We start from the raw sequence: 10,672 nt of genomic DNA, 5'->3' as shown, positions 1-10,672 counted from the left end.
AATATGGTGGACAATGAGGGCTGCTGAGAAGCCAAGGACAATGGCACTGAGTTTTGACTCTACTGCATGTACTGGCTTTGTGGGAGCATAGCCTGTTTGGATGTTCACCTTCCTAGACCTGGATGGAGGGGGGGAGGACCTTGGACTGCCCACAGGGCAGGGAACCCTGACTCCTCTTTGGACTGGAGAGAGAGGGGGAGGGGAGAGGGGTGTGGAGAGTGAGGGGAGGGAGAGGGAAAAGGGAGGTTGGGAGGAGGCAAAAATTTTTTAATTAAAAAACATTTAATAGCCGGGCGATGGTGGCGCACGCCTTTAATCCCAGCACTTGGGAGGCAGAGACAGGCGGATCTCTGTGAGTTCGAGACCAGGCTCCAAAACCACAGAGAAACCCTGTCTCGAAAAAAAAAAAAAAAAAAAAAAAAAAAAAAAAAAAAGAGAGAGAGAGAGAGAAGAGAAAGATGTGAGAAGTACCAGCTGAACAAGTGTTGGAGGGTAAGGAGGAGTGCATCTGACTGTAAACAGGGTGGGTGGAGGGAGAAGGAAGTTTCTGGGTTGAAAATAAGCAGGCGTAAAGGTGGAAAGCCCGGCACCATGGCTCCTCTGCTTTGCTTTGGTGCCTGATCTTTTTGTCTATGTCTTATATGGTTCCTAAATGTTTTGTGTATACATTTTATGGCCAAGGGTCGGCTCACCATAGGAAGTGAAGATGGAGCAGCTAATAAGGAAATCAGTTTGATATACAGTGGGACTTAAAATCTAGAAACAGGTAGACAGAGGGAATCCCAGGCTCCAAGGTCTCAGGGAACAAACAAAGTCCCACATGTCTTTATAACGAGGGATGTCTTCAGAGAAACAAATATTGAACATGTAATAAATATGTCCTAACTGCAGTGGAGGAGGCTGGAGCGAGTGATGAAGTAACCCGGCTTCTAACTGGAACTAGTCAGCCTTACACTCCAAAACTTGGAAAAGTCACAAAAGCCTTGAAATCTAGTATCCAATAGCAACTCCCAAATCTGAATAGGCCTCTTTCCGAATGTCATTTCTCTTAGCTTTTCATACTTTCTATAATGAACATGATTTATTACATTGTGTTCACTGCCCAGGAGACAGACTCTAATCTGATGCTACCTGTGCAGAACATCCACGGGGAAAACTTCTTTTATGGGCACAAGTGGCTTTTGGCCCTTAGGCAGACTTCTGACAACCATTCAAGACCTGTGCTTATTGTATCTGACCTCTTGCTCAAGTATGAATTGCATCTCCCTGCTTTGTTTTAATCTTTTGAATCTGTTTGTCTTAGGTTGCTGAGGTGAGGAGATACCTAGAAATTAAAGCCAGTAATTTAAAATTACTGGATTTAAATAATAATCATTTAAAATATGCGCTATAGACATGGTTGATGGTGCATTCTGTATTCTTTTTTGTGTCTGCTACCAGGGCATATTAATATATATATTGTTGTGTTTCAGCAGAAGCTTAACTTTTTTACCCGCATACACCCACACTTGGTTTTCGCAGGCAGCTGGAATCTGAGTGCTGACATTAGGTACTTAGGCCTCCTCTAACACATTACGATACAACAATAAACAATAATTTGCTCATTGGAAACGGCAAAAATCTTTCAACAACAATTCATTCTCACAAGGTCCTGGAATAGTCTAAGTAAAGCTGGGTCACGGTTAAGGTGGGAGCAGAGCTGTCCTGAAAATCGAAGGAGCTACCCTGCCTAGCTTCCTCCTCTGGCAGTGGCTGGGGACCCTGGCAGATGGTTGTACACTGCAGTCTTCATGGCCAGCGCCTCAAACATCTCCTGCTGCGTCTTCATGCCGCCATCTGTTCCCTGCAATACAATCCTCTCTGCCTCCTTCTTACAGGAATCCATGTGATTGCGTTTGGGGCCCACCAGCTGGATAATCCATGATAATCTTCCATCTCAAGAGCCATAAATTAATCACACCTGCATAGACTTTGTTAGAGAAGGCAGAAGTCACAGGTTTCAGCGATTCAGAAGATCATTTTTTTTTTCAGCCTGCTGTAGTCCTTGGTCACATCTGAACTGCCAGGAGCAAGCCCTGCTTTTATGTAGTTCATTAGTTTAAGATGGAGATAGAATTTGAATTCTGAATGCAAGGATTCTCTCTGGGTGTCTCTTCTGGGCTTCTTTGTCATCATATGGAGTCCGTTGATTGTCCCGTTTGATGTTGTCACTGCTAATGTTGGTTGAGAGTTAGCCATTCTGCCTGGAAGACCCTGGGCTCTGTCTTGAAGACAAAATGCTTCAGTGGAGTCCCCAGCTTCACCATTGTCTTTTACTAGGTGTTTCTCAGCCCCTGCCTGCGTTTGCCTGTCCTCCCATTCCCAGAAGGCCTTTCTTTCTTCTACAGTATATATAGTCACAGTTTATAAACCAGGCGCTCCAACAGCAGACACCTTCTGTCACTCGAGGTGATTCTCTGTATTTTCAAGAGTTATGAGGGCAAATATAAAAGGTGAAAATTTTGGCTACAGTCTAAACATCTATAAGATATCTTTCTGTCAAAAGGGATTAAAGAAGGGGAACTTTGGTTGGTATACAAAATTAATAATAACAAATATATATATAAATCTAAAACAAAGGGTAAACTGTAATTAAGTAAACATTTATGAAGTGATATAATTTTAAATTATTTTAGAGTCAAGAAGAAACATGGGGCTCCAGATATAGTCAATGGGAGAGCACTTGCCTAGCTAACATAACTTTAGTCTCCAGCACTCCATAACCCACAAACAACAGCAGTCCACAGCAAACCCTAAACAAGAGATTAGAAAGTGTTTGAAGCAAATAATAATTGATGTTAAGACACACATCTTTGCCTCTGGCATACAGCTCCAGATGTGAGCTCTCAGCTGTTGATCCAGCTGTTGGCCTGCTGCTACCTTGTTCCACCATCATGAACTCTAACTCTTGGGACCCATAACTACCAAACCAACTCTTTCTTTTATGTGTATAGAAAGATGTAGTAAATCTTTCTAGATATATTGAAAAGAAATTAGAGGCTGGAGCAATGGCCCAGTGCTTATGAGTACTTGTTGCTCTTCCAGAGGACCCTAGTTCAATTCCCAGCACTTACGTCAGGCAGCTCACAATTCCCTGTAGCTATAGTCCAGGGAGTATCTTGTCCCCACAGGCAACTACACACATGTGTGCACATACTCACACAGAGATGCAGACACACATAGATGCATACATGTGCACACACATTACTAAATAATAAAATAATCTTTCACTGATGGTAAATATTTTGCAAAAATGAAGACTGAAATCCAGTGATGTGTTCTATTTCAAGAGGACAGAAAGGGGATATTAAATCAAAAGTAAGCAAGAGAAAGCAAATAATTGATAAAAATCAGCAAACAGTAACATAGAATCAAATATGGCTTATAGAAAGTTAGAAAGTCCACATTCACAGTGTTGGAAGCACAGTGTCTAGTGCACAGAATCATTAAGGACCACTAAAGGCAATGGTGTTCAGAGGCAGCCCCCAGGATTGGACTGACACTGTCCTGCAGGACTAGGTCAGTCATTGATGGAGTGATGTGGTGCTCAGTCTTGATTGTCAACTTAACAGGATCTAGAATTGCTCTGGAAATAAATCTCCTGGCAAATATCTGGGAGCTTATCTAGACTTGGTTCACTGGGGTAGGTAGACCATCCAAAATATAGGTGATAACATTCTGTGAGCTGTGCCTGGATAAGCAGAAAATGAGCTGAGTCCTCTGCTTCCGTACTGAGGAACTATGTGACCAGGCACCTTGAGTGCCTGTCCTTATGACTTATTCACCAGGAATGATTGTAGCCTCAAACTGCAAGCCAAAACAAACAGTTGTCCTTACATTGCTCTTGTTGGCTATTTTATTGTAGCTACAAGATGAGTCACAATGCAAGAGGGCTCAGTTGAAGGTTAGTTCGTGCAACTTCCCCCTCTTGCTGGTTTCATGCCTTCTTGGCATGATGTAGCATAAAGCTTTCTCCAGATACAAGGTTTGGGCTTTACAACATCCATACTGCTCCTCATAAATCGCCCACTTTCAGGAATTCTGCTAGCAGCACAAAAATGAACAATGACACATGGCCTAATGTTCAATTCTCTGTCTACTACAGATGATAGAAGTAGCCATTATTTTGAAGAGCTATTCTGAAAATAGGATGTGTGATGTCGAAAATGGCAGTTGAAATTGAGGGAAAGAGTGTATTTATTATGGCTGAGGGTCGGAGTTGGTTAATAGTGTCTGACCTCCAACTATTGGGGAACAACAGAATAAAACCACAACTTGACACTAAATTACCCAGGTGCCCTTTCCCTTTAGATCTATGAGTTGAAAGACTTTTGAGGACAAGGATTTGACTAAGAAGTAACAGATCTTTTGTTACATTTTTATTACATTATACACTGATTTCTATTATAGATATGAGGTAATAGTAAAAAGAAATCAGTAGATCATTGTCAAACAATGACAGCTGTGTAAGAATCCTCTAGTAATAAAAACAGGTGTATTTTCTGAAAGCCTGTATTTTGGGGACACAGCAGTCACTTCCAAAACAAAAGGAATTGTGACCTTACACTTAATCTCCAGGAAAATTGTAATGGCTCCTGGAGAGAGGCTTGTTGACAGAATTTCCAATGTAAAGTATTTGCAAACCATTTTGGTAGTGTTGTCTCCTTAACACCTCACACTCACAGAGAGTGTGTGAATGTGTTTGCTCTTGGCTTTGTGTTGAATGCTTCCTGATTGCTGTGTGTATCTCCTTGCGGAGTTCCCAATTGGCTCTGAAAAGCTAGGTCAGTGGGCTGATGAGATCTGAGATGCTGTGGGCTGAGACACACTGCAGGCGGAGGAGATGCTGCAGGGCGTGTTCAGCAGGACGCTTCAAACCAGTGGGCAGAATGTCTATTGCTGTACCGAGGTGCTGAGTGCAGCCTTGAATTTTGATTGGGAAAACAAAACAAAAAAAGCAAAAACCATGCCTTTCTCTACTCCCCTCTCCTTTGTCACATCAGGCTGTGTTGGGAATTGCTCCCCTGGGAAGCTTCCAAGTGAGGAATTGGTGGGCGGAGCAGAGGAGAGAGGAAGAGAGAACTCCCTGGAGAAAGCTGGGATGCTGTTGTGGTTTCCTTAACTCTCTCTGAGATTCAGTCAGTGGCGGAGGAAATTAGAATGCTTGAAGAATGACAGTCAATGCTGTGTGAAAGAATGGAGGGGCCTGGGGTGGGGTTGGGACCCAGCAGAGTCAAGAGCAGTTGGGCAATGGTAAGTCCCAGGAAGGAGAAGGCGGAACTCTGATTGCTTATTAGCTTGGATCATCCATTGAGAAAGCCAAAGATGTCCAGCTATATTATCCACCATGCTGCCAGGGTGAGGCAATCCAGACCATGTATAACAATTCCCTCCTTCAGTCAGTGGGGAAACTGTCATGAATGCCCACCTGCCCACATATCTCCTCACTGCTTCTCAACTTTCTTCACGCCTCAATACCAGGCCCACTGGCTATGATTACAGCCTCTAGAAGCAGACCCCAAGCTTAGAAACTGATTGTGTCCTGAATATTCTCTAATGCAAGCGCATACTTTCATATGCTTTATAAATGTGGCAAGAGGAATATGCCAATTTAATTGTTTTTTTTTTTTTTTAAAAAAAACAGCTTCAATATGCAGATGATTCTGGGAGGAGAAAGGGCAAGAGCTGTACAGGACCCATACCAGATAAAGTTATGGAGTGGAAAAAATAATGATGGTTTAGTCTTATAATCCAGGCTCGGCTTGTATCTAGATGTTTATGGGTGTGAGTATCCAGTCCTGTTGTGCAAGTATGACTATTATACTTAAGCTCGTAATTGTGACAGCACAGAGCACGAGAAAGTGATTTGGAAAAGGCAAACCCCTACACAGCAGGCATTGATCATGTTTTTATGTAAATAGAAATATAGGTATGCCATGAACAGATGTACAGATTTTGCTCTCTGCAAAAAGCCATTACGAAACCTGGAAAATGTCTGTTTTATTTGAAAGTACATGAGCCTGATGAGATAGAAATAATCTGAATGCTATTCATAATTCTTTGTGTGCATGTACTTATGTTCATTAATCAAGAAATGCTGGGAAAAAATGACAGCTTGTTTATCTTATCTCACCCTCCACAATATTTACAAAACTAGCACTCGTTAAAGGAATGAATGGAAGGATAAGATGATGGCATGGTGGGGATTTCAGTATTCTGTTCAGCTCTTGTAAACTTGAATGCTTGGTGGGTTTTTTTTTTCTTTCTTTCTTTTTCCTTTCATTTCAGTCTACGCTTTCTCTTTTTTGGAGGAGAGTGTATTGGAAGGCAGCTAACTGAGATTTATTGAGCAATTGAGAGATACTAATATTGAAAGCACATTCCCTACTAAGCTGTTTGCTAATTTTGTCCCCCTGGATTCCCTCTGCAAGATCTACATCTCATTCTTCCCGAGTTCTGGTACACCACGCAGAGAATAAGGCACAGGACAAGTGCCCAGTAATCCAAGAATTTTGCACAGTCCATTGGAAAAGCTGGAATGTCCTGGAGATGAAGATAGAAGACTATCAGGCATGTTATGGGGAAACATGACTCTGGAGGCTTTGACACTTGTAGCTGTGGCAAGAGGGTTCCGGGCATACACAGTATGTATGTATAATAACAATGTATCTATTGTTCCTTATAACCCTGGAGTCTTCCAGGGCTATGAAGAGAATATACAAGGTAGACACTTTTTTGATGGCACTAAAAACTTTGAATATTGGGTGTCTGTACTTAGCATTTTGTAGCACCAGCCTTCTTTTTAACAACAGTCCAGGGGGCAAGCCGTTCACGAACTCATGAACATGAGTTTTCACTTATGTTTAGTATGCGTTAGGATGGCTAGGTTACCGAGGTGGAAGATAGATTGGGCTCTCAAGAGGAAGAGGGTATCTTGTTCCCTCATTAGGTACTGAGAGAATACACACTCTATTTCAATTGTATTTCCAGTCTCTTCCTGGTCTTCCACTAAGGGGTCCCTCAGGGTTTCATAGCTTTCTGGTTCTACCTGGATAGATAGGAGAGATGACATAGGCACACAAAGACACTCTGCCCTCTGAAAAGCAGTCTCGCAATCACCTAGCTGTCCGGTTTTGTGTATTCAGTCTTAAGAACATGAGACGGGTTATCAGTCAGTATGGTGGCCATTATTTTAAGAACTGGCTGGTAATGGAACTGCTAATGGCAAATGCCTCAATTTGCTTTACTCTGACAGTTTGCTTTATAGTGTCTTCCCATTTAAAATACTGAACCCTATGTGGACTATTTTCCGTCACATGAAGTAAAGAGTTTCTGCTTTTTGATATAAGGAAAACTTCCGTGGCGTATTTGGGCAATGACTGGGAACTGGAATGAGACAAAAATCTTCAGTTCTGATATTTCTGTGATTTCTCTCCATTTAATTGTGCATGTTGTTTTTTGGTTCCTCACTGAAGTACATGTTCCATATAGAGTCTTTGCCCCTGGTGGTATCCCTGGTTAAATCTCCAGGAGTTCCCGGAGTCTGGTTTTGTCAGATTCCCTCCTCCCTCTTGGAGCCTTTTTTGATGGGTCCTCAAAGCAGGTTCCCTCCTCCAAAGCTCTCTGACCAAGAAGCAGAAGGGTTTGGAACCACGGACTTCAAAGGTTCAGAAGCTGTGAGTCCACAGAAAGCCTGGAGTTGAGAATGACATCTCCTCTGTCCAATCAAAGGTGCAGGTTTCTTTCCGGTCCCCGCCTCCCTTTCCCTGCGGCCCCAATAACTGCACTCTGAGGCCCCGGCTTCTGCTGTCAAGTAGCTAGGGTGGGCTCCGCCTAGGCGAGGAGTGGCGCCGGTGGGAGATGCGCTCCCAGCTGTTTGCGGCGGCAGGAGCGGGAAAGCTGTAGGGCCAGGCAGCGCAGCGGCGACAGGAGTGGGGAACAGGTAGGAGGCAGGCTCGCCCTTCTGCAGAGCCAGGGAAGGCATGCTTCCCAGGGGCCACCCAGCCCCTGCCCCGCCCTGCTTACCCCGGCTCCCGGGGTCGCTGTGGCTGTCACCTCAACGTCCATGACACCAATCAGAAGATGGGATGGAGGGGGTGGTCGGATGCTGGAGCCGGGGCAAAGCACCGGGAAGGGTTGCTGAGATGAGCCCGAGGGGCAATGCGTCTGGGCAACTTTGCTCGTAGTCATTGAGGCTGCCTGCGGGGTCGGGCCTGGGGTTTGCCCTGTCTAAGAGGTTGGGGCCTGGGGTGGAGACGTGACAGCTGTCGGAACCGCAGGTCCTCTCTGCATCTCAACTGCTCAGCACGCCAGGCGCCGCCTGCTCCCCTCCCCCGCACCTGCAGGGTACCCTCCAGAACAGCTCTTGCTGCCGGTACTTGCAGTAAGGGAGGCAAGGACTGGTGCGTCCCCAGGCTAAGGACTAGCTCCCCTTGGGCGTGAGGACTGGGAAGAATCCAGGCATTTTTTCTGATTAATCCAGTCTGAGGAAAAGCCAGGGTCTCCCCTCCACGAGGTGCTGCGGACTGGGCACGGCAGAGAGGTAGCTTCCCGCCTGCCTCACTGTTTCCCACAAGGAACTACCACTTCATCTAGTCAAATGACTGTGTCAGGATGGGCCCTAAAGCATCCTTCCTGGGTGACCGTATTTGGGAACTAGGTGTTGGCCCAGTGCCGATTCCTACTGGTTTCAGATTACTGGTAGCAGGCGGGAGAAGAATTGCGGGGAAATCAGACACCATGCTGGGAAAATTCCTGAAAAAAAAAAAAAAAAAAAGGAAGGGTGGGAAAGAAGCAAGTGAGAGGTGTAGCCATTTCTGGCTGTCCTGTTTTTCATGCCAAATCCAGCATGGGCATCTGTACGTGTGCCTGTGTATGCACATCTCCAAGGTAGAGCTATATATAGCTCCTGCGCAGCCTGTCCGGGTTCCTTGCTGCTGAGCGGGCTGCCTTGGCCTTCTCAGGCAATCGGCAAGCACTGGGTGGGAGGGGCGAAATAGAATCAGATTCTTCATCCAAGGGGAGAGCCAGGGAAGAGAAACTCAGAGTAACAAGCCCCCACATGGAATAACGTTTTGCTAAAGCACAGAAATCAATGCATTCCAAAATTATTCTGAATGCATTCTTGGTTCTTATCCCGCGTTTTTCAGAGTCTGGTGCATATCGACCATTGCAGCATGAAGTGTAGCATACACTAATGCATGTCTTTTCTGTACTATTTCATTGACTCATTGGTGCACAATGTTGTGCACATGCTTGCTTCTTGATTATTTAGAATTAAATATATTTGTGTGGTAACTTATAGCTAGCTGCACTGAGGGGTCTGAAAAGGATCCACCCACTTTTCTGGATGCAGAACTGTGGTTCTGGTAGGGCCTTGGGAGGTAGTTTTGATACAATTTCTTGAACAGATTTTTCTTGCAGCTTACATAAATCTGTGCTGATATGATATTTCAGATTTATTTGAACTCTTTTTAGATGTTTATATATTTATTTTTATTATTGTCCAGGGTTATTTTCTGATAATAGCCTTTCCATTGTCATGAATCAGAAGGACCAAACAGTGTGCATTCACGAATTTTAGCTCTGGTCTTAGCAAAGCCTGCTGTGTGTACATGCTAAGCAACTTCTCTTCAGACAGTGCTCTCCGCGGTATTCCATCGTCATTGGTCCTTGTAATAAATTAAATAGTGCTGTAATAAATTTAAATAGTGTTGATATCCGCAACGATGTGCAACTTATTTGTTCATTTATTGCTTTATTTTTTTCAGAATTAATTTTTGGTTTCCTAGATATCATTCCAATATTCCAGAGGGAGCTGGTGGTGTTGAGTTTTGTCACCCTGACTGCCTGCCTATCTCCTTTGTGGAGTGTTTTAGTCTCTTAGAATGTGAGCCTCATAGCATTCCAGGGAGGAGTGATAGGGTCGACTCGTAGGTTTGTCCTGAAGCTCCTCTTAAAAATCTGTGCTTGGCTAGGTACTGGTGGAACACAGCTTTAATCTCATTATGTGGGAGGTAGAGGCAGGCAGATCTCTATAAGTTCAAGGCCATCCTGGTCTTCAGAGTGAATTCTAGGACAGCCAAGGAAGGCTACACAGAGAAACCCTGCCTTAAAAACAAAGAAACAAAAAACCAAAAAAAAAAAAAGTGCATACTTCCACTGTGGGAGTGAGTACTTAATAGGTTTGGGTAAATAGAGGTACTATGACTATTAATCTATAACTTGAGTCTCTTTGGAAACACATGTGGAGACCTCCTCACACTTAGTTTTATGCTGGCTAACCTTATGTATCTATCTGTTTTATTATCTATAGCATGATTATTAAAAACCCAGAGACTGTTTTAGGGTTCAACCTGAAGACCAGCAAAGCAAAGCAGCCAGCTACCGACTCTTACCTCTACCTCAGCCAGAAAACGGCAATTCTGCCTCCAGGAATCCTCAGAATGAGGCTGACTGAGAGCTGTCTCCTCCAATCGTATAATGCTCTCTAGTGCTGGGATTAAAGGCATGTACCATTACTGCCTGGTTTCTATGGCAAACTAGTGTGGTTACTGGGATTAAAAGTGTGTGTCACCACTACCTATTCTGTAAGGCTGACTAGGGCTGCTGTTTTAGTTTCTGATCTTCAGGC

The 10,672-nt window shown here is 44.0% G+C and overlaps 1 protein-coding gene across 1 annotated transcript in view; it reads left to right on the top strand.

The window, feature by feature from the left end:
- Positions 1 to 7,844: 7,844 nt before the first annotated feature.
- The window catches only part of Cntn1 (contactin 1), a 283,386-nt gene continuing 280,558 nt past the window's right edge, over positions 7,845 to 10,672 (top strand). Inside the window, exon 1 of the mRNA XM_005354313.3 lies at positions 7,845 to 7,981. The gene's annotated coding sequence lies outside the window, so the exon portion shown is untranslated. The remainder of the gene's footprint in view (positions 7,982 to 10,672) is intronic.

Source organism: Microtus ochrogaster, chromosome 15 (assembly GCF_000317375.1).
Source record: "Microtus ochrogaster isolate Prairie Vole_2 chromosome 15, MicOch1.0, whole genome shotgun sequence".
Taxonomy (NCBI): Eukaryota; Metazoa; Chordata; class Mammalia; order Rodentia; family Cricetidae; genus Microtus; species Microtus ochrogaster.
The sequence above is the reverse complement of the archived record's forward strand: the minus strand, read 5'-3'. Positions and strand labels throughout refer to the sequence as shown.